We start from the raw sequence: 24,594 nt of genomic DNA, 5'->3' as shown, positions 1-24,594 counted from the left end.
AGGTAATGGTCCCATTACAACTTCCCCCGTTTCCTCCTCCCTCTTGGTTCGTATACCCACACCAGCGCTGCCAAACCCCAAACACAAAACATCCCAAAAAACTTCCCTGACCCTCCCCCCAAGAACAGGTCCCAATAACTCATTATCAGTCCCCATCCAAACTATACCAACAAATCACACAGTACTATCCTGCAGTAGCCACTACAGGCCGCCTTAAGGGCGATGGGGTAGTGGTCCGGCCCTGACGGGTGGCAGCTCCCACGCCAGCCCCCAGCCCTCAACATCCCGCAATAATAAGGCACAGTCATAAAGTTCACAATTGTTACCAGGCCTTCCAATTTCACCACGCTCAGTTCTTTAACCATGAGACTGAAACAGAGAGAAGCAACCTACAAATCATCAGCCGATCTGGGCGTCACCTCCGGTCCTTTGGTACTATCATCTTCCGACACCTCGGTGCCAGAGCGTCTCATTTCTTCTTCAGAATCCTTCCCTTTGGCCGAGTCCTCTTGCTGCGAACCAGTTATCGCCGCTGTAGCCGCCAAAGCTCCTTGTTTATCTGCCGCTATCTGTGCACATTGCAACTCCTTTTGTAGTCTGTTTTTCTTGCAGAGGCGCTGTGATTGGCACATCCGCGGAGGCTTAGGCATTCCACCTTCACCCTTGGTCCTACGATCTGTGCCTGCCCTGTACCTTTCTAGCCAAGACCAAGCGTCCTCAGGCGTCAGGAAGAAGTGCGTTGACCCATCCAGTATCACCCTCAATTTAGCCGGAAAGAGCAGCGAATATTGTATGCCTTCATCCCTAAGCTCTTTCTTAACAGACAAGTACGAGGCTCTACGCCTTTGTATCTCTTGGGTATAATCCGGGAAGATTGTCACAGCGCTATTGTCTACCTGGAAAGGACCTGTTGAGCGTGCATTTTGGATCAGTAGATCCCTGTCTTTATAGTGGAGGACTCTGGCCACCACGGGGCGGGGAGGGCGGCCCGGCGCGGGCGGCTTGGCAGGGACCCTATGTGCTCTCTCTGGTGTAAAGAAAGGAGAGAGGCCCATTGGGGCGACGGTAGTCTTGAACCAGTTCTCCATATAAGAACCATGTCTGTCCCCTCAACATTTTCGGGCAGGCCTACAACCCGGACGTTGTTGCACCGATTACGACTTTCAGCATCCTCAGCCTTCCTTTCCAGTGTCTCGAGCCTCCTCAGTGCCTCTTCCAATTTACGTTCTACCGTGACCACCGCTGGTTTGAGGTCCTGAAGGATCAATTCAGAGTCCTTGACCCTATCCACTAATTTCGAGTGATCCGCTCTCGGAAGCCCCAGCCCCGTCGCAACTTGAGTAATGTCCTGATGGAGGGACTCCTTTGTCGCCGTTATGGCGTCTAGGATTTGATCAAGACGTTTGTTCAGTCTCTGTTCCGTGGATGTCGTCTCAGCGTCTTCTCCGTCTCCGTGTGCCCCCGCGGGGTCCACGACGTCCTCCTTCCTGCCCTTGGGCTTCATGCCTTGTAAACACGTGGCCCTCCTCCTCGCCAACCGACTCCGTTCAGCGCAACACAGCCCTCGCCAACTACCTTCGGATTTAAGAACAGGGTCTGGACCTGCGTAATCCACTGGAGAACCACAATACTCAAGGTATCACTCTGTAGCCTCCACTCCTCTCATTGGTCATTGAAGCGGCGTACTCCACCACTTTCCCTCCTAGCACACTCTGGAGCCCTCAGCCACGCAGATCCCAGCACGCCGTTGTGGTTTCCCTGTCCCAGTGCCTCTCTCCCGGTTATATTTCTCTTCAACCGCCACTCTGCTCCCTGATCAGCCCCTCCTGCCCTCCAGGGAAGAACCCCAGATCTCCGCGCAAGCACACTCTGAGTCTCACTGATCGGGGCCGCCACCTCACCCCCGGTGTATCAGAGCGATGGACCCATGCTGGTCACTTGCCGCTCCTCTCTTCACTCCAGTGCCCCTGTTGGCCATATACAGTGAAGGCTGCTCCCCACAGCTCGCCGCCGCCGCTCCCAGGCATCACCGTGGTCGCTCCTCGCCCCCAGCACCCTAGTCGGCCCTCCACGGCCCCCGGCTGCCCAGCGCCACGAGCCTGCTCCCGCCCCCACCTCCGCAGTGCCAAGATCAGGCCCGCAGCACTGCACTCATCGGCGGCCCCAGTAAAGGACCCTCTTCCTGCCACAGCTACAGTCGTCCTGTGCTGGAGCTCGCCTGTGCCAGCTCCGCGGTCCGGTTCACTCCCGGCCCCCAAGCGTCCATCTCATGGCCTCCGTGGGCACACTGCCCTACCGGATCTCTCACAGTGCTATAAGGGCGCCTCCAGCCGCACATCCGCCCTAGCTCCTCCGCTGCTATGGGACAGCACCGCGGACCAGTCAGTGCCCCGCTCCTGGGCCGCTCCGGTCCCCTCGGCACTATCGGGCTGGGGTCATTAAGCCGAGGCCATCACCAGCGCGGGTGCCATTTTGAGCCCACAAGCTTCTCGGCAGCCCCTTGTCCGGGGCGATTTGTGATCTGCCACAACCGGCAGCTGCCTCCAATTGTTGAGCGTAGCGGCGGTCCGCCTGCCGCGCCCCCTCTACAGTCCTTCCGCAGGTGCGAACCACAGCACACAGCCAAGAAGGAACCACGGACTAGCTCCCCCGGGCGAGTCCGGCCACCACCTTAATGCCGCTTCACCCACAGAGACAAAACCGAAACGCAGGAGCGCCCGGAGATACCAGACCTCACCTCGATGGGCAGGAAAGCCTCCAATCAGCTTCCGTCGTCCGATTCTGCCAATTTCACCGTTACCCAGGCAGTTGTCAGGATAATCGGCGGGATCAGGGACGGAGCTCGCTGCTCACGCCGCCTCCGCCATCGGCGTCCAAACCACGCCCCCACGAGTCGCCGATCTGGCTATTTTAAAAACCTTAGCTTATTGGATCTGGCTTTGGTCCACCCGAACTTGGAGTTTTTAAAGACTCATTGGTAGAGCTATTGAATCTTCATGGAGCTACGAACATTCCATGGGTCAAAGCCATCTCAGGTTGGTTTTCCAAATTTGGATTGCAGAACTTGTGGGATGACCCTAACTCCATTGGAAAATCAGATAACAATCTGTTAAAAAGTCGATTCTGGGTTTTCATAAACGACTGTTATGCTACAAATATCAATAATGGCTCTGTAATCAGCTCTTTTTTAGATCACAAATTTACTTCCATGTATGAAAAATTTCTTGATTCATTATACTCAATTTCGACCAGGAAGCTGTTAATAAGATTTCGTTACGGGATCTTACCACTGAGATCTTTTACAAGCAAATAGTGTACTAACCAAGATCTCAAAATGTGTCCTATATGTTGGTTGAGTAACGAAGATGAGAAACATGTATTGTTCTTCTGCATGGAGTACCATACCATACGTCGCAAATGGTTAGTTCCAATCTGCCGCGACTTGGCTACTAGTAGTCACCTGAAAGCTTTCAGGATTTTAAAAAGTTTCACATCACCAAAAATAGTATTTGCTGTTACTACATTTTTACAAGCGATATGGTACAAGAGACTAAAATGTATAAATGTAATAGATTCCCATGGTTACTAGCTAATTGCTTTACTTGTTGTACTGTAACCTAATTATTCATTTGCACTATGCAGAGTCACTTTATGCAATTGTTGCACAGTCTCTAGTGCACATCCGAGGCTAACGCTTTAAATGTATATGTGTTTTCTAGCTATTTGTTTTGTTTGTCCCCTAAGTAACACATACTTTTATATTATCTTGCACTTTAGTAACTGTCGCATTTTGCATGGTCAACTTGTTTATTTTAATTACCTGGAGGAATACTACGATGTATAACGAACTTTTAGAAACTTTTTAATGATTTCCTTGATTGCATTCTTAACCAGGACATTGTGATTATACTGTATCTGGGTGCATATAGGTACCCCTTTCTTAGAAAATGAATTACATGTACAAATCTCCTTGTTTATTACTTATTAGTGCTCCTGTTTTATCTGTTGTTGTGTATAATTTGATGGTTATCTAACCGAATAAAGTTATTACTATTACTAGGAGGATTTATGAATATTTATCTGGGTGGTGGGCTTGGTATCTATTCGAAATCTACCTTTGGTGCCGCCCTTTACTGCTCGTAGGATACTTGAGTGTTTGATTGTAGATAGCAGGGCAATGATTCAGCTTGGCACTTGAAACCTTTAGGCACATCACTGTTTAAACTGGTTAAGCACTGTGATTTATACACCTAAGTAGCCCATTACATATGCAGATTTTAACACACGGACATTCATCTGACATCTGACTGTAACTGAAAACACCTATGATTAAAATTGAAGTACCCTGGTCTGCCTGAACAAGGCTTATAGTATCTCTTAACCTCAGAAATAGCCTCAGAGGATGTGCCAGTACAGGGCAGCAAGAAGCATCAGCGTTTGTGTGTGCTTGTGTGAAGTATAAGGATTTCCTTTTTGCAGTTTATAAAGCGCAAAGTGGCTCAGGCGCATTGGACTGCTTTAAACGAGCACCAGCTACATTACTCAGGGTCAGATTCAGTTTATCAGGCACTGGGAGTTAAAATGATTTTCGCAGAATACAAATATATTGAACAGACATGGGGATTTGATCCTGCTTCCCAATTCCAAACAGGAGCGGCTCCTCCATAATGGCGGAGGAGCGTTGCCACACTGGTCAGTCAGTCAGCGGTCTAGCAAATGACCGCTGACTCACTGAGCCAATGCCAGCACTGTAGGGTGGGGTGGTGGGGCCTGGCACAGCAGTGTGTAGTGGTAGGTGCAGTAGAAGTGAACATATCTGTTTAGCTGGCTGTCTTTGACCTGCCAAACAGACATGCACGCTTAGGTTTCTCCAACCCACCAGGACCGAGGTGGCCACCGTGTACGCAGGTAAGTTTTTAAATTTAATTATTATTCCCCCACTCTCGCACTTCAGTAAAGCAGCATCCGCCACTGGTTCCAAAGTCAGCAGCTCTGGCCGTAACACCACACTCTCTTCTCTTTGAGATGCATTCGGCTGTCAGCATGCATTGCTTCGCTCTCAAGCACACCATTGATGCACAGGACTCTATTCCTATGTCCACGGTATTACTCACCAAATGTGGTTTCCACAGATGCAGCTCACTGTACCATATTTACAGGCTAGCCTCTCGCTTCTGTTGAAGAAAATAATGTAATATGCACAGCTACGTATACAGTGTACCTGGCTTGTGATCTGAGTTTAAGCAAAATTATGGTGGCCATTTTTGGTTTGGGTTTAAGCCCCCTGAACACTGTGGGGCTCAAGGTCTGAATATTTATCTGTGGCAATCACTCATTCTGTAAACAGAATAATTAACAGACAGAATGTTGAACAATGTCAAACATTCACCCCAGTACAGAGCTCTGGGCCTAAATCCATAGTTTGCTTGCTCCCCATGCCTTTCCAGTTGAAACCCAGCCATATGCAAATCAGTATTAACCCTGCTCCCTGTGGGAACAGTCCATCCTGAACGCCTAGGCCAGGTCCTCCCTGGATTGGACACAAGCATCCTGGGACCAGTTTCAGGGTTTCACCCCCTCATCAGCCAGGCTGGCTTGACTCCAGTAGCAGGGAGAGCACGGACCCATGTCAGGGCATACCAGTGACAATTTCAAAAAGAAACATTGAAGGACAGAATGTTGAACAATTTCAAACATTCACCTCAGTACAGAGAGCTGGGCCTAAAACATTGTTTTTTGGTCCCCAATCTTTGTGGCTGGGGTGAATGTTTGCATTGTTCAGCATTCCATACATCAATTGTTTCCTTATGCATTCTCTGAGGGCTGTTCTGCCTTCTCCAGCCACTCCACTTGTTCCAAACACAACGGCATGGAGTGGTGAGCTTATGTGGTGGTCGCAGTAGAGAACACCTTTACTTTATGTTCTCCACTCACCAGTGCAAGCCTAGAAGTAAATCAACAAAATGTCACTCACCCTGCATAACACCTCAAACACTAAGTGGCTGTGCTATTGGCTGATGTAAAATGTGAATGACATTGGCAACAACGCTAGTGGCTAAACTAAGCTGACACCCCGCCCATGCCATGTAGCCTGCCCTGCGGGTGGATTCCAAATGTGAAAGAAAAGCCAGCAATGCATTAAAGGGAGCCTCATCACATTATTATATTATGCTTGTTTTTTTCTAGATTACGTGATTCTGGAGAACGCGGTACAGTGGTCAGCACAGAACACTACAAATAACGTTTACATTTTATTTTGTAAACAACCATAGCTCAATATATTTAAATAAATAAGACTTAGGTGAAGTGCCACTGCCATTTTCTGGCATCGTGCTCCACATAGTACAAAATAGCCCAGATCTCAACATCAGGGAGGAGTTTAAAGCATTGTGTATAAATAGTTTTGCAGTCTTGTCAGTTGTTGTTTTATCTACATAGAAATGTGACAATATTCCATTGACATTAAGTTACATCTCAAAGGGGAAAGACAACATTAATGTCTATATGGCTACATTCCTTGAGCTATGTTCAAAATCATTAGAAGTGTAAATATGCGCTTTTCTACTTGGTTTTTCTTAAACATAATTTAAGAAATCCTTCTAAAGGCCCATCTGGATTGTCAAGAGGAGAATACGAGTGATTTAACTTGAGTTTTCAAAATAATAATTTTCCTCCTGTAAATATAACGCCAACTCCCACAAATATCTGGCGGTGGGAGTAGCATTTTATTTCGAGAAATGTTTACCAGGGTTTTGGTCCATGGAAATGTATGGATATTATAAAAATGAAGTGCTTTCAAATTATACTGTTCGATTTTTATAGAAATGTATAGAACATATAATGAATGTTGAATTGAACCTTAACCATAGTACATCATGCATGGGTTGTGGATTTACTGTAGGCAGATGTTCTGTGGATGGATCTATATATTCAAAGTTTTCACAAAGATTGAAATTACTCCTTGGTGTTGCTGAAGAATGTTGAAAGCGGTAGGGACAAGCACACTGTGCTGGGAATTGACATCCTTCTGATCTGACACCCGGGAACTTCTCTTGGATTGTGACTGTGCTAACTAATGGAATGTGTGTACCCAGTGGTCGAAATGGGGGAAAAAAAGTAGCGGAACTGTGGGTGGAGAATCAGGGGGCGGGAATAACCAAAGATTGGATCAGTGGGCGGAGTCAGGGGTGTGGCTAGAAATAGCAAAACATACCATTTTTAGTACGTTTAGCATTTCGCTGACCAGTTACAGCTTATAACGTTATTTAATTCAAACAACGCATAAACAAGTTTGAGATTTAATTCAGGAAAAAGCAAACACTCCTAGGGAATACAGGTTTATGTAAAACGTGTGAAATAGAAGCAGGAACAACATGTTCCCTTAATGCTTTTACTCTCATTGTTCAGAAATCCATGAGTATTTTTTGTCTCAAACATTGAGTACATGAATACAGGGCTCCTCCGGTACACATGTGTTAAGCAGGGCTCAGAAGAGAAAGGGACTGTCAGAAGAATCTAGACTCACGGAAACCCCCAAAGGCTGCTTCATATTCATGTCAGCCAGCTAGCTGCTCAATCATAATATAACAAAAAGTACAACTCATGGACAGACTGCAGAACAATGTCATACATTCACCCAAGTACAGAGATCTGGGCCTAAATGCATCATTTTTTTGCTCACCGTGCCATTCTAGTTTGGACCCAGTCACATGCAAATCAGTCTTGATCCTGCGCCCAATGGGACCAGTCCAGCCCGAACTGCCAGGCCATATGTATTCAAGTGTCCTTTCATTCGGAAAGTGAACACAAAGCAGTACCCACTGAACTATGCACATAAAATATTGCTCTTTGATATGCATGGTACACGTTCTTTCCAGCAGGCATATTACCCTTCTGCGCTACCTTAGGTGAGTAAAATAGCCACTAGACAAACCATGCTCCCATCTCTCTCCGGCAGGCACATTTATTACCAAAGTTATCTTGGCACTTGTATTGTTGACCGAAACCTACTAAATATACAAAGAACTTTGCAGTGTTTTTAAAACTCCTGCACTTGTACAAAACCGCCCCCCAAACTAAACTAGTCCCCTACCCTTTCAGTCGCCCTGGGAAACGCATGATGCCTGACGCCAGTCCGGCATTGTTACCTTTTTCAATGCAGTACTGCAGATATGAATGCGTATTGGATATAAATGTCATGGATCACTGTGTTTCAAGTTGAGGGTGCACAGGTACCCCGTTCAGTGTAGTCAGTTTGTTAAAATAAACTAGTTTGTGTGCCTCCCTGCACCACAGCATCCTCTACACAGAGGATTTTACACTCCTTGTTCTGGAATCCACTGTTAAACAAGGGCCGATATTGCATTGTCAACAGTCTGCTGTGCTCTGTTGTGTCACCAGTTAATTCACAGTTGTCTGATGGCCCTTTCAGTGTTGCTTTGCAGGCTCCTAGATAGAAGGGATGGGGGAGGAGGTTGTGGGCACTGCAGAGTAGGGTGGCCAACTGGAAAAGAAGCTTGAATCAATTACCAGTCATCACTGGCTAGACTAGTGACAAGAAAGCAGGCAAACTCTTCTTTCATTACACACGCCACACTCTAGATTGTGATGACCGCTTCAGAATCGAAAATGCTGCATCCATACAACGAAATGCCCACTTGAAGCGAGCTTAAAAATGAGATATAAGCTCCCTCACTCACAGTACCACAGTCAGCTAGCATGCACACACCACTGGTTCATAAACTTACTACATATGAACTCCACCAGCAGCAAAATGCTCCAACTGTCCATAGGACAAATCTTTCTTAACTTCTGCACGCTGGACAGCAGATGGGCTATCAGACTTCACCATGCACTGCCACGTAGGCCCCCGACCTCTGCCAGCAAGTCCTGCTGCCAATTTAGTTGCTGTCAAAGTCACCCCTCCAGGAACACAGCAGCCGCAACCAAGCTCCAACACCGAAACCTGCAGAGCGTGTTGTTGAGGCGTTTTCTATACAGACTGCACCAGTAGGTCCTTTTAACATATTGTCAACATTTTAGTATTGGGTTTCATTAAATATGACAACACATATTAACTTCCAGCGACGTTTATTTAAATGTCTCATCCAACACCCTCACAGCATCAACTGTCACTCTTGGAATCCTTTGACCAGGACATCTCACAACATTCCATAAGTAGCGTCACTGGTCAAAGGATTACCTAGAGCATGCAAGATACCACAGGTTTGTTCCTTCCTTTAATATTTATAAGGTTGAACAAATCTTAATTAGTCTCTTGTGCATTTCTGTGAAGTTTAAGAAATCCCTTCACAAAATGGAGCTTTCCCCATTTTATTAAAGTCCTTAGCAAATCAGTGTCAGTGTTTCTTCTACATCTAATGCAACGGAGTAACTAAATCCCAAAATTATCGTACCTGCGAAATGATATCAACATTCTATCTACAGGTTGTAGATCAAATAGAGTTTCCCCAAATCTAGCTGCCAAGAGAGTAAATGCACCAGAAAATTAAGGTGTAACTTTTTAACATAGCACCCAAAAGAACTGTCCACTATGTGTATTGTGACCTTACATTCCTTGATGCAGAGACAACTCTGAGATAAATAAGATATATTTTTCAATATAAAATGGTATTGTTTATCTTATTGGCAAGTTCAGGTTTTATAAATTCTCTGAATTGTTATGACTAATCCATTGACTTTAGTTGAGGTAACAACTCATTTCCTCTCAGTGGCAGATGGTGGCAAACAACATCAGAGGGGCGCAAAACACATACAAAAGCACACTAAATATACACAGCTGGGTTGGAGAAGTTTCAAGTGCGCATATCGGTTTGGCCGTAGCAATGTAGCTGGCCAAACCAACATGCGCAATGCAAATTTAAATTGCCACTTCTCACTGCTGCCAATCATTGACAGCAGTGATGCAATTTACCACCTTGCCCTCGCACTCTGTTTGCTGGCAGAAAGTGAAAAATACAATAGTAATAAAATCATTTATTACCATTTTATTTTTAACACTTTCTGCACTGCAGTGTGGGGCTGGAGGCAGGTACTCCCAAGGAGGAACTGCTGCTGGTTCCTCTGGAATAAAAGTCTATGAAAAAATTGTAGTATTATGGATCAGTGGTACATACTGTTGTATATTAACCTGCTCCTGAGAAGCTACCTGATCCTACCAGGCACTCTTATTGAAAAAGGGCTGCTGGAAGGAAGGGACAGTCTGGCCAAGGGTTGAGGTAAAAAGTTGCAGTTTACAAAGAAATCGTAAATCATTAGATTGTCTTTAATCATCATGACAGTAATCGATCATTGATACAAGCCGTAAATCATGCAAGAAAGTCAGCATACATCATACCTACATCTTACAGTCCTAAATCATTGATTTGCAGTCTTGGCTGCTTGGGTTGCACAAAGCAGCTTCTAGGCTTCCCCTGCTGTCTGTGTGACATCTGAGGTCCTTCCTGGCCATGCCCAGGCTGCAAGTGCAGTGTCTGCTTTGTGACTATTCCATCTGTCTCTTTTTATTGACCCTCCACCCCTGGTCCCAGTTAAGCATCCCAAGGACCAAAGCTATGTATATTCTTTTTTTTCCAACGTACTACTTGCCACCTTTGTGATATTGATGCAGATGACTTGTGCTGTTCCTGCCATGCTGACAATGATTTCACAACCTTTGGCTGCTCCCCTACATCCCTATGCCCTTTTTGTTTAACCCCTTCGCTGCTAGGCCTGTTCCCCTCCTCTGCTAAGCCTTTTTTTGGCGATTTGGGATAGTGCGCGCTTAGGCCCCTGTAACTTTTTGACCACATAAGGTATCCACGCCAAATTTGTGTCCTTTTCTTCCAACATCATGTGGATTCTAAAGGTGCCCAGGGTTTGTGGATTCCCTTGGAGGGGTCCCAGAAATTAACCAAAATACAGTAGAATTTTTGTTTTTTTCAAAATAATGGGAAAAACGGGCTGCAAATGAAAGCCTCTGGGTTTTTCCCTGCAAATGTTATCAAAAATGGTTTGTGGGGCTGAAATCTCAATTTTTTCAGCTTTTAGGGAATGACAGTCTTTTGTCAGAGAACCAACATTTTTTACACAGTTTTGGCATTTTTCTGGGACATAGCCTATTTTTGTTTTTTTTTTAGCTTTCAACCTCCTTCCAGTTAATGGTAGAAATGAGTTTGAAAGCAATAATGGATCCTGAAAAGATATACATGTTCAAAAAGTAGACAAAATTCTGAATTCAGAAATGGGTCATTTGTCTAAATCCATGAAGGTTTCTTTATAGAAACTAACAGTTATATATTGGAATAATTGAAAATTAGTTGAAAAAAACAGCCTTTTGTCTCAACGTTTTCACTTATAACGTCTTGTAATGTTGACAGCTCTTGGAAAGCAATATACCGTTACATCCGTTAGACCTTCCTGGTTGTGGGGATATATAGGACTTGTAGTTTCACCAAGAACCCGACGAACCCAGATCCAAAAACTGAGCAGCAACTTGCAATGGTATTATTTTATTTACTGGGTATAGAGCCCTTATTCTTGGAAATTGTGTACATGGAAAAATCTGTATGAAAGACACCTATGTATTTCTAAATTAGGTACAAATTATAGAGTTTAGAAACAGTATATATTTGCACATTTTCAAAACTGGGAATACTCATACTAGCATGAGAATTATTGGTCATTTTTCAAAATTCTTTTTTTTTACACAATGTCTTTCATTGGGAAGGGAGAAATGCATGAAAACTCGATAGGTAATAACAGTTGATTTACAAATATGAAATACCCTAAGTCTCCCGATAAAAACGGTACCTCACTTGTGTGGTTCGGCATTGTGCCTGCGACAGGAAACGGCGCAAAATGCAACGTGGTCACACCTCAATTTTGCAGTTAAAAATTGACCCTTTTATGGCAAAGTGCCTAGCTGTAGTTTTTGCACCCTAGCTCTGCCGGCACCTAGGGAAACCTAGCAAACCTATACATTTTTGAAAACTACACACCCACGGAAATTCAGTATGGGGTGACTCGACTGCCTCCCAACAGGTTCTGTTACCCAGAATCCCTTGCAAAGCTAAACAATCGACAAATAAAAAGCATTTTCCTCACATTTCTGTGGTGGAATGTTCTGGAATCTGCGTGGATCAACAAATTTCTACCCACCCAGCGTTTCCCCGGGGCTCCCGTAAAAAATGGTACCTCACTTGCCTGGGTCTGCCTAGTGCCTGGGAATGGAAGCAGCGCAAAATGCAACGTGGTCGCACCTCAATTTCGTAGTGAAATTGTGACCTTTTTGGGCAAAGAGACTACCTTTTGTTTTTGAACCCTAGCTCTGCCGACACCTACGGAAACCTAGCAAACCTATACATTTTTGAAAACTAGACACCTAGGGGAATTCAGGATGGGATGACTCGACTGCCTACCATCAGGTTCTGTTACCCAGAATCCCTTGCAAAGCTAAGAAATTGACCAAAAAAATGCATTTTCCTTACATTTCTCTGGTGGAAAGTTCTGGAATCTCCATGGATCAATACATTTCCACCCACCCAGCGTTTCCCCGGCTCTCCCTAAAAAAAAGGTACCTCACTTTCCTGGGTCTGCCTAGTGCCTGCGACAGGAAACAGCGCAAAACGCAACGTGGTCGCACCTCAATTTCGCAGTGAAATCGTGCCCTTTTTGGGCAAAGAGACTACCTTTTGTTTTTGAACCCTAGCTCTGCCGGCACCTAGGGAAACCTAGCAAACCTATACATTTTTGAAAACTAGACACCCAGGGGAATTTAGGAAGGGGTGACTCGACTGCCTACCACCAGGTTCTGTTACCCAGAATCCCTTGCAAATCAAAGAAATTGAAAAAAAAAACGCATTTTCCTCACATTTCTGTGGTGGAAAGTTCTGGAATCCCCGTGGATCAACAGATTTCCACCCACCCAGCGTTCCCCCAGGTCTCCTGAAAAAAATGGTACCTCACTTGCCTGGGTATGCCTAGTTCCCGCGACAGGAAACAGCGCAAAACGCAACGTGGTCGCACCTCAATTTCGAAGTGAAATTGTGCCCTTTTTGGGCAAAGAGACTACCTTTTGTTTTTGAACCCTACCTCTGCCGGCACCTAGGGAAACCTAGCAAACCTATACATTTTTGGAAAACAAGACACTCAGGGGAGTTCAGGATGGGGTGAATCGACTGCCTACCGCCAGGTTCTGTTACCCAGAATCCCTTGCAAAGCTAGGAAATTGACAAAAAAATGCATTTTCCTCACATTTCTGTGGTGGAAAGTTCTGGAATCCCCGTGGATCAACAGATTTCCACCCACCCAGCGTTCCCCCGGGTCTCCTGAAAAAAATGGTACCTCACTTGCCTGGGTCTGCCTAGTGCCTGTGACAGGAAAAAGCGCAAAACGCAACATGGTCGCACCTCAATTTCGCAGTGCAATCGTGCCCTTTTTGGGCAAAGAGACTACCTTTTGTTTTTGAACCCTAGCTCTGCCAGCACCTAGGGAAACCTAGCAAACCTATACATTTTTAGAAACTAGACACCCAGTAGATTTTAGGATGGGGTGAATCGACTACCTACCACCAGGTTGTGTTACCCAGAATCCCTTGCAAAGCTAAGAATTTGACCAAACAAACGCATTTTCCTCACATTTCTGAGGTGGAAAGTTATGGAATCTGCGTGGATCAACAAATTTCCACCCACCTAGCGTTTCCCCGGGTCTCCCAAAAAAAAAGGTACCTCACTTGCCTGGGTCTGCCTAGTGCCTGCGACAGGAAACAGCGCAAAACACAACGTGGTCGCACCTCAATTTCACAGTGAAATCGTGCCCTTTTTGGGCAAAGAGACTACCTTTTGTTTTTGAACCCTAACTCTGCCGGCACCTACGGAAACCTAGCAAACCTATACATTTTTTAAAACTACACACCCAGGGGAATTCAGGATGGGGTGGCTCGACTGCCTTCCACCAGGTTCTGTTACCCAGAATCCCTTGCAAAGCTAAGAAATCGACAAATAAAACACATTTTCCTCACATTTCTGTGGTGGAAAGTTCTGCAATCTGCGTGGATCAACAAATTTCCATGCACCCAGCGTTCCCCCGGGTCTCCCGAAAAAAATGGTACCTCACTTGCTTGGGTCTGCCTAGTGCCTGCGACAGGAAACAGCGCAAAACGCAACGTGGTCGCACCTCAATTTCGCAGTGAAATCGTGCCCTTTTTGGGCAAAGAGACTACCTTTTGTTTATGAACCCTAGCTCTGCCGGCACCTAGGGAAACCTAGCAAACCTATACCTTTTTGAAAACTAGACACCCAGGGAAATTCAGGATGGGGTGACTCGAATGACTCCCACCAGGTTCTGTTACCCAGAATCCCTTGCAAAGCAAAGAAATTGACAAAAAAAACGCATTTTCCTCACATTTCTGTGGTGGAAAGTTCAGGAATCTGCGTGGATCAACAATTTTCCACCCACCCAGCGTTCCCCCGGGTCTCCCAAAAAAAATGGTACCTCACTTGCGTGGGTGGCTCAAAGACCCGCGATAGGCAAGGTCACCAAACCTAAGGAGGCGACATTAAAATAACCTATCACTAAACAACCGGGTTTTGCAAGGGGGTTCCCTTGAGTTTTTGGCCCGGGGTTTGGCGGCCATCTAGGGAAACCTACCTAACCCACACATTTCTGGAAACTAGACATCCGGGGGAGTCCAGCGAGGTATGGCATGCTTGGGTCCCCCAATGTTTTCCTACCCGAAATCCCTGCAAACCTTACATTTAGGTTAAAAAAAAACACCTTTCCATATATTTTTGTGTGGGATCTCCGTGCCGGCACAAATGTCCTACCACCCAGCGTTCCCCTTGATCTCCCGAGTAAAATGATACCTCACTTGTGTGGATGTCAAAACCACCAGCTTTTGCAAGAGGGGTTACCTGGGTTTTTGGCCCCGTGCTAGACGGGCATCTGGGGAAACCTACCAAACCCACACATTTCTGAAAAGTAGACACCCGGAGGCTTCCAAGGAGGCATGGCTTGCGTGGATCCTCCAACGTTCCTTTACCCAGAATCCCTTGCAAACCTCAATTTTAGCTGAAAAAATCAGTTTTTTCACACTTTTTTGTATGGGAAAGCGTGGCATCACTGAGCTCACACAAATTTCCTCCCACCCAGCGTTCCCCAAGGTCTCCCGATAAAAATGGTACCTATCTTGCATGGGTAGGCATAGTGGCTGCAACAGGAAAAGGTCCAAATCGTACGGTGGAGAATTTAAAATAACCTATAGCAAAACTACCTTCTTTTTTGGGGGGGAACCTGAGTTTTTGGCCCGGGGCTCAGCGGCCATCTTTGGAAACTACCAAACCCAAACAGTTCTGAAAACTAGACACCCGGGGGAGTCCAGGGAGGTATGGCATGCGTGAGTCCCCCAATGTCTTCCTACCCAGAATTCCTTGCAAACCTTAAAATTAGGTAAAGAAATCACTTTTCCAAACTTTTTTGCGTGGGATCTTCGTGCCGGATAAAATTTGTCCTACCACCCAGCGTTCCCCTTGTTCTCCTGAGTAAAATGATACCTCACTTGTGTGGGTGGGCCAAAGCAGAACAGGGTAAATATGAATTTTTTAAAATTGTAGTATTTAGGTTTGACAAATTAAGCCCCTCACCTTAGTCACAGGCCTTTGGCCCACCCACACAAGTGAGGACATTTGTGCCGGCACGGAGACCCCACGCAAAAACGTATGGAAAAGTTTATTTTTTTAACCTAAATGTAAGGTTTGCAGGGATTTCTGGTAGGAAAACATTGGGGGACCCACGCATGCCATACCTCCCTGAACTCCCCCGGGTGTCTAGTTTTCAGAACTGTTTGGGTTTGATAGTTTCCTAAGGTGGCCGCCGAGCCCCGGGCCAAAAACTCATGGGAACCCCCTTGCAAAACCAAAATGTTTTGAATGAATTAAGTTTTCAATTTGAGAGCGTGCGATACTTGGGACAATATTACATGGAAATTGTGACAGACAATTCCAATTTTGCAGGAGATTGTGGATAAAAAAAACAATAGAATTCACCAGAAAGACATGACCATATACTCCCATGGTTTAACAATAATATCTAAATTTAGTAAGTTATTTATAACTATAATGTACACCTTAACAGAGTTACTCAAATGTCAAACATTCAAGCACGGCTATCTATTCCTCAAAGACACACACATACAGGTTGGATTTGGCACGGAGGCCAGTGATGGTTCAGTACATAAAATTTTATTAACAAGATATTTCAACAAAATGAAATGCTCTGTCAATAAATAAATGCATAAAAACCGAACCAGTGACTCGCAACTCGTGAGCTGTAAAGCCACGACAAGGCACCAACTGTTTTACAGGCCATTCACGCACCTTTCATACCTGATACACACCAGACCATTGACACCACCTGGAAGGAAAAGCAACACATTACAACATTCACAATAAGGGACAAGGTACACCCTTCTTCAGAAAGAGAAAAAAGACAAATATTACTGCACAGCCATCTAATCCGCAAGCACACACACATACTGGTTGGATTTGGCACGAGGGTGAGTGATGATTCAGTACATACAATTGTATTCGCAAGTAATTTCACAAAAACGAAATACACTGCGTATAATTGAAAGTATGATAAACTGAACCCCTGACTCACAGCTCGTGAGCTGTAAAGCCACGTCAAGGCACCAACCTCTTTACAGGCCATTCATACACCATTCGTATGTGTGACACATACAAAACATTCACACCGCCAGCCGCGGACCCATCACATTACAACACTCACACCAGCAGACAGCGCCATTCAAGGGCCCATCACTTTCACACGCCCACATTTCTGACACTGCAACTACACAAAATGATGGACTGCGTGGAGTGTCACTCAACTAGCGGTGTGTGTAATAACTAACAGAAAGTAACTACTCACACACCGCCAGCCGAGTGCCAGTCCACCCACACCGCCATCCAAGCACCAGACCATGCACACCGCCAGCCAAACACCACTCAGCGCGCACCCGCAGCCAAGTACCACTCCACACACACCACCAGCCAAGCACCACTCCACGCACACCGCAAGCCAAGCACCACTCCACACACACCGCCAGCCAAGCACCACTCAGCGCGCACCGACAGCCAAGTACCACTCCACGCACACCACCAGCCAAGCTCCACTCCACACACACCACCAGCCAAGCGCAACTCCACACACACCGCCAGCCAAGCACCACTCCGTGCACAGACAGCCAAGTACCACTCCACGCACACCACCAGCCAAGCGCCACTCCACACACACCACCAGCCAAGCGCCACACCACACACACCACCAGCCAAGCGCAACTCCACACACACCGCCAGCCAAGCACCACTCCGTGCACAGACAGCCAAGTACCACTCCATGCACACCACCAGCCAAGCGCCACTCCACACACACCACCATCCAAGCACCAGACAATGCACACCGCCAGCCAAACACCACTCAGCGCACACCCACAGCCAAGTACCACTCCACACACACCACCAGCCAAGCACCACTCCACGCACACCGCAAGCCAAGCGCCACTCCACACACACCGCCAGCCAAGCGCCACTCCACGCACACCACCATCCAAGCACCAGACCATGCACACCGGCAGCCAAACACCACTCAGCGCACACCGACAGCCAAGTACCACTCCACACACACCACCAGCCAAGCACCACTCCACGCACACCACAAGCCAAGCGCCACTCCACACACACTGCCAGCCAAGCACCACTCCTTGCACAGACAGCCAAGTACCACTCCACGCACACCACCAGCCAAGCGCCACTCCACACACACCGCAAGCCAAGCGCCACTCCACACACACCGCCAGCCAAGCACCACTCCACGCACACCACCAGCCAATCGCCACTCCACACACACCACCAGCCAAGCGCCACTCCACACACACCCCCAGCCAAGCGCAACTCCACACACACCGCCAGCCAAGCACCAGTCTGTGCACAGACAGCCAAGTACCACTCCACACACACCACCAGCCAAGCGCCACTCCACACACACCACCAGCCAAGCGCCACTTCACAAACACAACACCAGCCAAGCACCACTCCGTGCACAGACAGCCAAGTACCACTCCACGCACACCATCCAGCCAAGCGCCACTCCACACACACCACCAGCCAAGCGCCACTCCACACACACCGCCAGCCAAGCACCACTCCGTGCACAGACAGCCAAGTACCACTCCACGCACACCATCCAGCCAAGCACCACTCCACACACACCGCCAGCCAAGCACCACTCCGTGCACAGACAGCCAAGTATCACTCCACGCACACCCCCAGCCAAGCGCCACTCCACACACACCACCAGCCAAGCGCCACTCTACGCACACCACCGGCCAAGGACAAATCCAAACACAACACCAGGCAAACGCAAGAGCACGCACACTGCCAACCAAACACCAGACCACGCACACCGCTAGCCAAGCACCAGTCCACAGACACGCCAGACAAACACCAGTCCACAGACACCGGCAGCCAAGCGCCAAACCATACACACTGTCAGACAATGGACACTACACGCAAACCAACATCATACTTTAGTTTTTTTTTAAATAAAAGAAAAACAAAAACAAATTGCAAATTGATACAAATCTACTAACTCAACAACTAAATCTAAAAAGACTACACAAATGCAAACTTTGAAACTGAACAATAAGTTTTAAAGAATAAAGACCAACCAGTTCACTTTACCACTCATTGATACTCACAAAAATTATTTTGCGTGTGGTACAATCTAAAACAAGCAGGTACACACTGCCCGGGGTTTGAAGGGCAGTCGGGGCAGTACATACGAACCTCCTTCCGCAAACCTCTTCGCCAACAGACTCTACATCTCCGACTGGGAAAGTCTTTTGAGGTTGTAGGAGGAATTGTATCAGGAAAGTGGCGATCTTTCAATCTGGCAACATCCTCCACCACTCCAACTCTAGGAATGCTTGCCTGTTCCACTAAAACAAGGCTGCCTATTACAGACTCCTGAAACTTTACAAAAGTCATCTTTGACTGGGGACAATATTTCTGGAACACAACAAAAGCATTAAAGGTTGCCAAGTGGAAAAGATGGATAGCCAACTTCTTGTAACAAATATAAGCCTTACGAAGAGCAGCATACGGTTCCAACCTCTGATCTACTCTGTCAACACCACCCATGTACTTATTGTAGTGCATTATGCACACAGGTGTGCGCACTTCTGCAACCTGACCCCAAGCAGTCACCGGTTCAGTGCTTTTATCATGTATTGTAGTCAACATGTAGACATCTCTCCTGTCTGAAAACTTCACAGCTAGAAGCTCCTCACAACGCAATGCACTGCACTGTCCCCGAGCAAGCTTTCGACAAACAAGTTCTTTTGGGAAACCTTTACGGTGTGAGCGGATTGTGCCACAAGCAACAGTGTCCACTTTGGCCAATTCCCTGAACAACCGCACACCAGTGTAGAAGTTATCGACATACAAATGATGCCCTTTGTTAAAAAATCCACGACCAAGTTCCCACACAATTTTCTCCGTCACTCCAAAAGTCGACGGACAACCAGGGGAGTTAATCCTAGATTCCTTCCCAGTGTACACCCTGAAATTAGAGACATATCCAGTCTCACTGTCACACAGCATATAAAGCTTAATTCCATAGCGTGCCCTCTTACTAGGAATGTATTGCCGAAAAAGCAAGCGGCCCTTGAACAACAGCAAAGACTCATCCACTGCAATTTCTTTCCCAGGATAAAAGATCTCAGGAAATCGATCAACAAAATGATCAATGACAGGCCGAATCTTGAAAAGACGGTCACAATCAGGGTGATCTCGTGCCAAAGCAGAACTATTGTCAACAAAATGCATCATCCGAAGCAGAAGCAAATACCTATCACGACTCATGACTGCCGGAAATATAGCTGTTGCCATCAAGGGACTAGTAGACCAATATGAAGACATTGATGGTTTCCTAAGCAAGCCCATCAAAAAAGTTAAACCCCAAAACTTTTTCATTTCCTCCAAATTTGTGGGAGTCCACCGGGTAGCTCTAGCGTGGGGCTTAAGGCTGGCACTGTTCACCCTCAAAAAAATGTCAGCATACAAATTAGTCTGCTCTACAATCTCTGCCAAAAACACATCATCCATAAACAACTTGAAAAAATCAATAAGCAAAAAGTTTTCAGTGTTCACCCTACACCCTGGAACACCAGTAAATTCAGGCAATGCTGGCTGCACCATGCCTGGTGCAACCCAGAGGTCAGAACTTTTAACGTCAAGTCTTGCAGCCGCAGGCTGCCACCCAGCTGCCTCTTGTCTCACTTCACCAACTGGAAGTCTAGCAGCCCCAGGCTGCAGCCCAGATGTCTCTTGCCGCACTATTGGCATAGCAATGTCTTCCGCAACCACAGGCACAGCAATGTCCTCCGCAACCACAGGCACATCATCCACACCAAAAGTAGCTTCATCAGCACATCAGATGAAGCCATGTGTAGAGAAAACTCACTACCTGAATCAGTCTCTGGACCATGGTCAGAGGAAGAATCAAAAAGCATTCCAACAACTTGCTGCGCAGTAATCCTGCGGCTAGCCATTATCCTTACAAATAAAGGAGCCTGCACAAACAACTCAACAACCCCAACACTATGCAAAGTAAGATAAAAAATGTAAGCCTTTATCACAAATATCTATATTTAGAAAAAATATACAATTCACTTACAAGACACAACTACACTCACCAGCACCTACTCTGCAAAGACACAGCAAATAGGCAACGATATCCCACTAAAAAGAAGAAAAAAAACGAACATCTACAGAAGTACACATCAAAAACAAATGCAAAACATGTTTTACAATCACAAAAAAACAGAAACCAAACATACTCGTATTACTACACACTTTGCAAAATAAACAATTGCATTACAATTGAACAAAAAAAGGTCTTTTACCAGACACATGCAACTACAGAAACAGCAGAACAACAGAACCACCAGTAACGGAACCGCACACTGCAACAACCTAAAGAGAAAATAAAACATTACACATTAGAAGAAACAAAAACAACACACATTACAACAGGCTAGGTAACAGGGTATGTCGCAAATGGGGTGTCTGTCCCCATGGGGGGGCAGAATATAAATCATTATAAACGTGGGCCCCCTGGAAGCAACCCTACGGAGGGCAGAGAGGCCAAATAAAGACATATGGGCCCAAGGAAGCAACCCTTGGCCAAGGGGTGGCTCCCTATAAAAAAAACAATCTCTGGAGTCTAGTGGGCTTTTCTATCCCCCCCTGGGTCCAGAAACGGTACAAAAACAGCCGATCTGCCCCCAGGGGTGGCAGAAAAGTCTATACTAAATTTTTATGCCCCTGGAAGCGACCCTTGCCGAAGGGGTCGCTTCCTTTGCTAATATAAACACAATCCCTGGTGTCTAGTGGGCTTTTCTGCCCCCCCCCCTGGGTCCAGATTCGCCTACAAAACGGGCAATCTGCCCCCAGGGGGGGCAGAAAAGTCTAAACTAAAATATGCCCCAGGAAGCGACCCATACCCAAGGGGTCGCTTCCTATCAACGCAAAAAATGATCCCTGGTGTCCAGTGGGCTTTTCTGCCCCCCCCCTGGGTCCAGATCACGCGCTAACACGGGCGATCTGCCCCCAGGGGGGCAGAAAAGTCTATACTGATTTTTTATGCCCCAGGAAGCGACCCTTGCCCAAGGGGTCACTTCCTTTACTAATATAAACACAATCCCTGGTGTCTAGTGGGCTTTTCTGCCCCCCCTGGGTCCAGATTCCCCTAAAAAACGGGCGATCTGCCCCCAGGGGGGGCAGAAAAGTCTAAACAAATATTATATGCCCCAGGAAGCGACCCTTACCCAAGGGGTCGCTTCCATTCATTACAAAACATAATCCCTGGTGTCCAGTGGGCATTTCTGCCCCCCCCTGGGTCCAGATCACGCGCAAAATCGGGCGATCTGCCCCCAGGGGGGCAGAAAAGTCTAATTCTAATAATGAGGCCCCTGGAAGTGACCCTTGCCCAGGGGGTCGCTTCCTTTTCTAAAAAAAAACATCCCTGGTGTCTAGTGGGGCATTCCTGGTGCAGGATCGCGATGCTGTGCGCGATCCTGAACCAGGAATGCCCTGCATTGGGACATCAGGGGAGAGGAAACAGTGTTTCCTCCCCCCTGATGCCTCAAGGCACCGAGAACCCCCCCCCCCCCCGCCCGACCGGAGAGCAGGAAACACACCTACCTGCTTCCAGCGCGTCTAGCACTTCCTGATGGCGTCGGCGCGCGCGACAGCACGCTGACGTCACCAGGAAGTGTGGGGGGAGGGTGCGGGGGGGGCAGCGGAAAGTCTTCCGCTGCCACCCCCACTACTGGCAAACAGATCGGTGCCACAGGGGAGGAGCGCCAGCGCTCCCCCCCCCCGAGGGCTGTGATGATGATGGAGCGGCTCCGTCATCAGCACAGCCCAACCGATGCTGATGACGGAACTGCTCCGTCATCAGCATCGAAGGGGTTAAGAGGATGCCGCTAGTTTGATAAGCTCTCATGGCATGCCCCCACCTGACAAGAGATAGAATATAAAATATCTGCCATTACTTCAAAGCTCCAATGTAATAATGTAATTATAGCATGGTAGTGTGCACATACCACTTCAAGTATCTGCCTTGACCTACAAGTCTGTATTTCCTGGTTCAGGGCAAAGCCTTCCTTCTTTGTGAGATGTCACAGCTCCCACCCAGACCATTGTCAGTCGTTTAGGCTTCCAGGGGGGGTTGGGGGGGGGGGTCATCACACCCTCCTCCTGGTAATTAAAAGACACCAGGCCAATACAGAGCTCGGATTTTCCTGCATCAAGCTTGGGCTACCTGCTGATGGGGTGGGGTGCATTTGTTCTCCACTTCCACCCCTTGTGCTGATGCTGTACATCCTGGAGCCCGGAGGGCACATTATCTGCGGTCTCCAGATGGTTTTACTTCACCTCCCTGGGCAGCTATTCTTATTCTGATAGCTCTTGCCACATCCCTTCCCCTTTAGTCCTTTTGTTGACGTCCTCATGCATAGCCATTACATGCTTACCCAGCGTATGCGTCCCACATGTATTTTCCCAGCATGTGCTGTTAGCTGAACATTGTGGTAGGAAGGTTCTAAGTCAATCAATCTAAGAAATGTTCACTTAGATAAACAGTCTCTAAACTACACAGTTACACATATAATCACATTGTAATATACATGTTCATATTTACATAAAAAATTTAACACAATTTAAAATTCATCTGCTAAAATCCAGATAAAGCCAGAACATCTTAAAAATACCCAGTTATACTTACACCACTTGATTACTCCATTATAGCTCCTTGTTATAAATTACCTGAAAACAAAACTAATCTTGCTAACCCATGCAGGGCCTTTATAACTGCAGTCATAAACTTTCCAATAGCAGTTGCAATATCTATATAACGCATGTCAGTAAGATGTTCTACAGTTTGTGCTCAATTCCTAATCCCAAATTAAAAAAATAATTGACATAAAATCACTTTCCGCAAGGGCAACACTGTTAAGCAATCCACTAAGATGTGCAAAATATAGCATTTTGTCCTCAACTCGCATTTACCATTCCCTCCCATTTGAATCATTTCCATGTTTGTCCTGTCATTTGTATAACAGGGGTTAACTCCAATCTTTATTCTTAGCAATTCACATCTAAGCCCACGATTCGGTAATGTATCCAGATATAGAAACCAGGCTTCATTCTGCCAGGAATTTAACATAAATTCCACTGATTTGTCCCCCTCAAATACTGCAATCATATTCCAGAGACAGATCCTTACCTAATGCCCTCAGCTCACACTTTGAGGCCACTACTTGCAAATTAATTGCGCATAAACTCACCTTCATATTCCTACATACAGTCTCCAAGTTTTTTCTGACACCAATGGCCCATTTCAGTTCACTTTGCTGAATCTCATTTGTAGACCATTGGGAGACTTCCTGTTCTTCACCTGAGCACAAACGTTGCCAGAATCTCATTAGTGCCACTTGGGCCAGTATATTCCACAATGTCATGCTTACACCCTGAATCATGGATGAACCTGTTAGGGACATTAATGTCTTTATACATTTCCTGTCCTTATCATCCCACTCACTTTTGCCACTGATACATTGCAATTCATTTCCATGTTGTTTTTGCGAATATGATGGCCAAAAAAGCTTTTAAAACAGGTCTATGTGACATCTCACCATATTACCGATTAATTCCTGCAAGCCACTCACCGAGGCAAAGGCCCTTGCCTTCAGGGCCTCCATATGCTAATTCAGGGGCCTCTCAAACCAAACCCCTAGACAGTCATTAACTATTTCCAATTGTATGAGGCCCAAATACCAACTAAACTTTATTACTTTATTAGTGAAGCACAATACCTTGGTTTTATCCATATTACAGTTAGCTTTTTAAGGCAACAGTATTCCCCTGATGTGTCCAGCTTTCTTTTCAGCCCCATCTCTGTCTGATCTTCATTACAAGATCATCTGCATACAGAAGGCATGATATATGTTTGCAATTCGTTCTGGGACTAGCA

The 24,594-nt window shown here is 46.4% G+C and overlaps 1 protein-coding gene across 1 annotated transcript in view; it reads left to right on the top strand.

Annotated features, from left to right (window-relative positions):
* The window catches only part of LOC144797976 (polyunsaturated fatty acid lipoxygenase ALOX15B-like), a 193,081-nt gene that overhangs the window by 81,647 nt on the left and 86,840 nt on the right, over positions 1 to 24,594 (top strand). The window lies entirely within an intron of this gene.

Source organism: Lissotriton helveticus, chromosome 12, assembly GCF_964261635.1.
Source record: "Lissotriton helveticus chromosome 12, aLisHel1.1, whole genome shotgun sequence".
NCBI classification, from domain to species: domain Eukaryota; kingdom Metazoa; phylum Chordata; class Amphibia; order Caudata; family Salamandridae; genus Lissotriton; species Lissotriton helveticus.
Note: the sequence above shows the minus strand (reverse complement) of the source record. Positions and strands in the feature narration are given on the sequence as shown.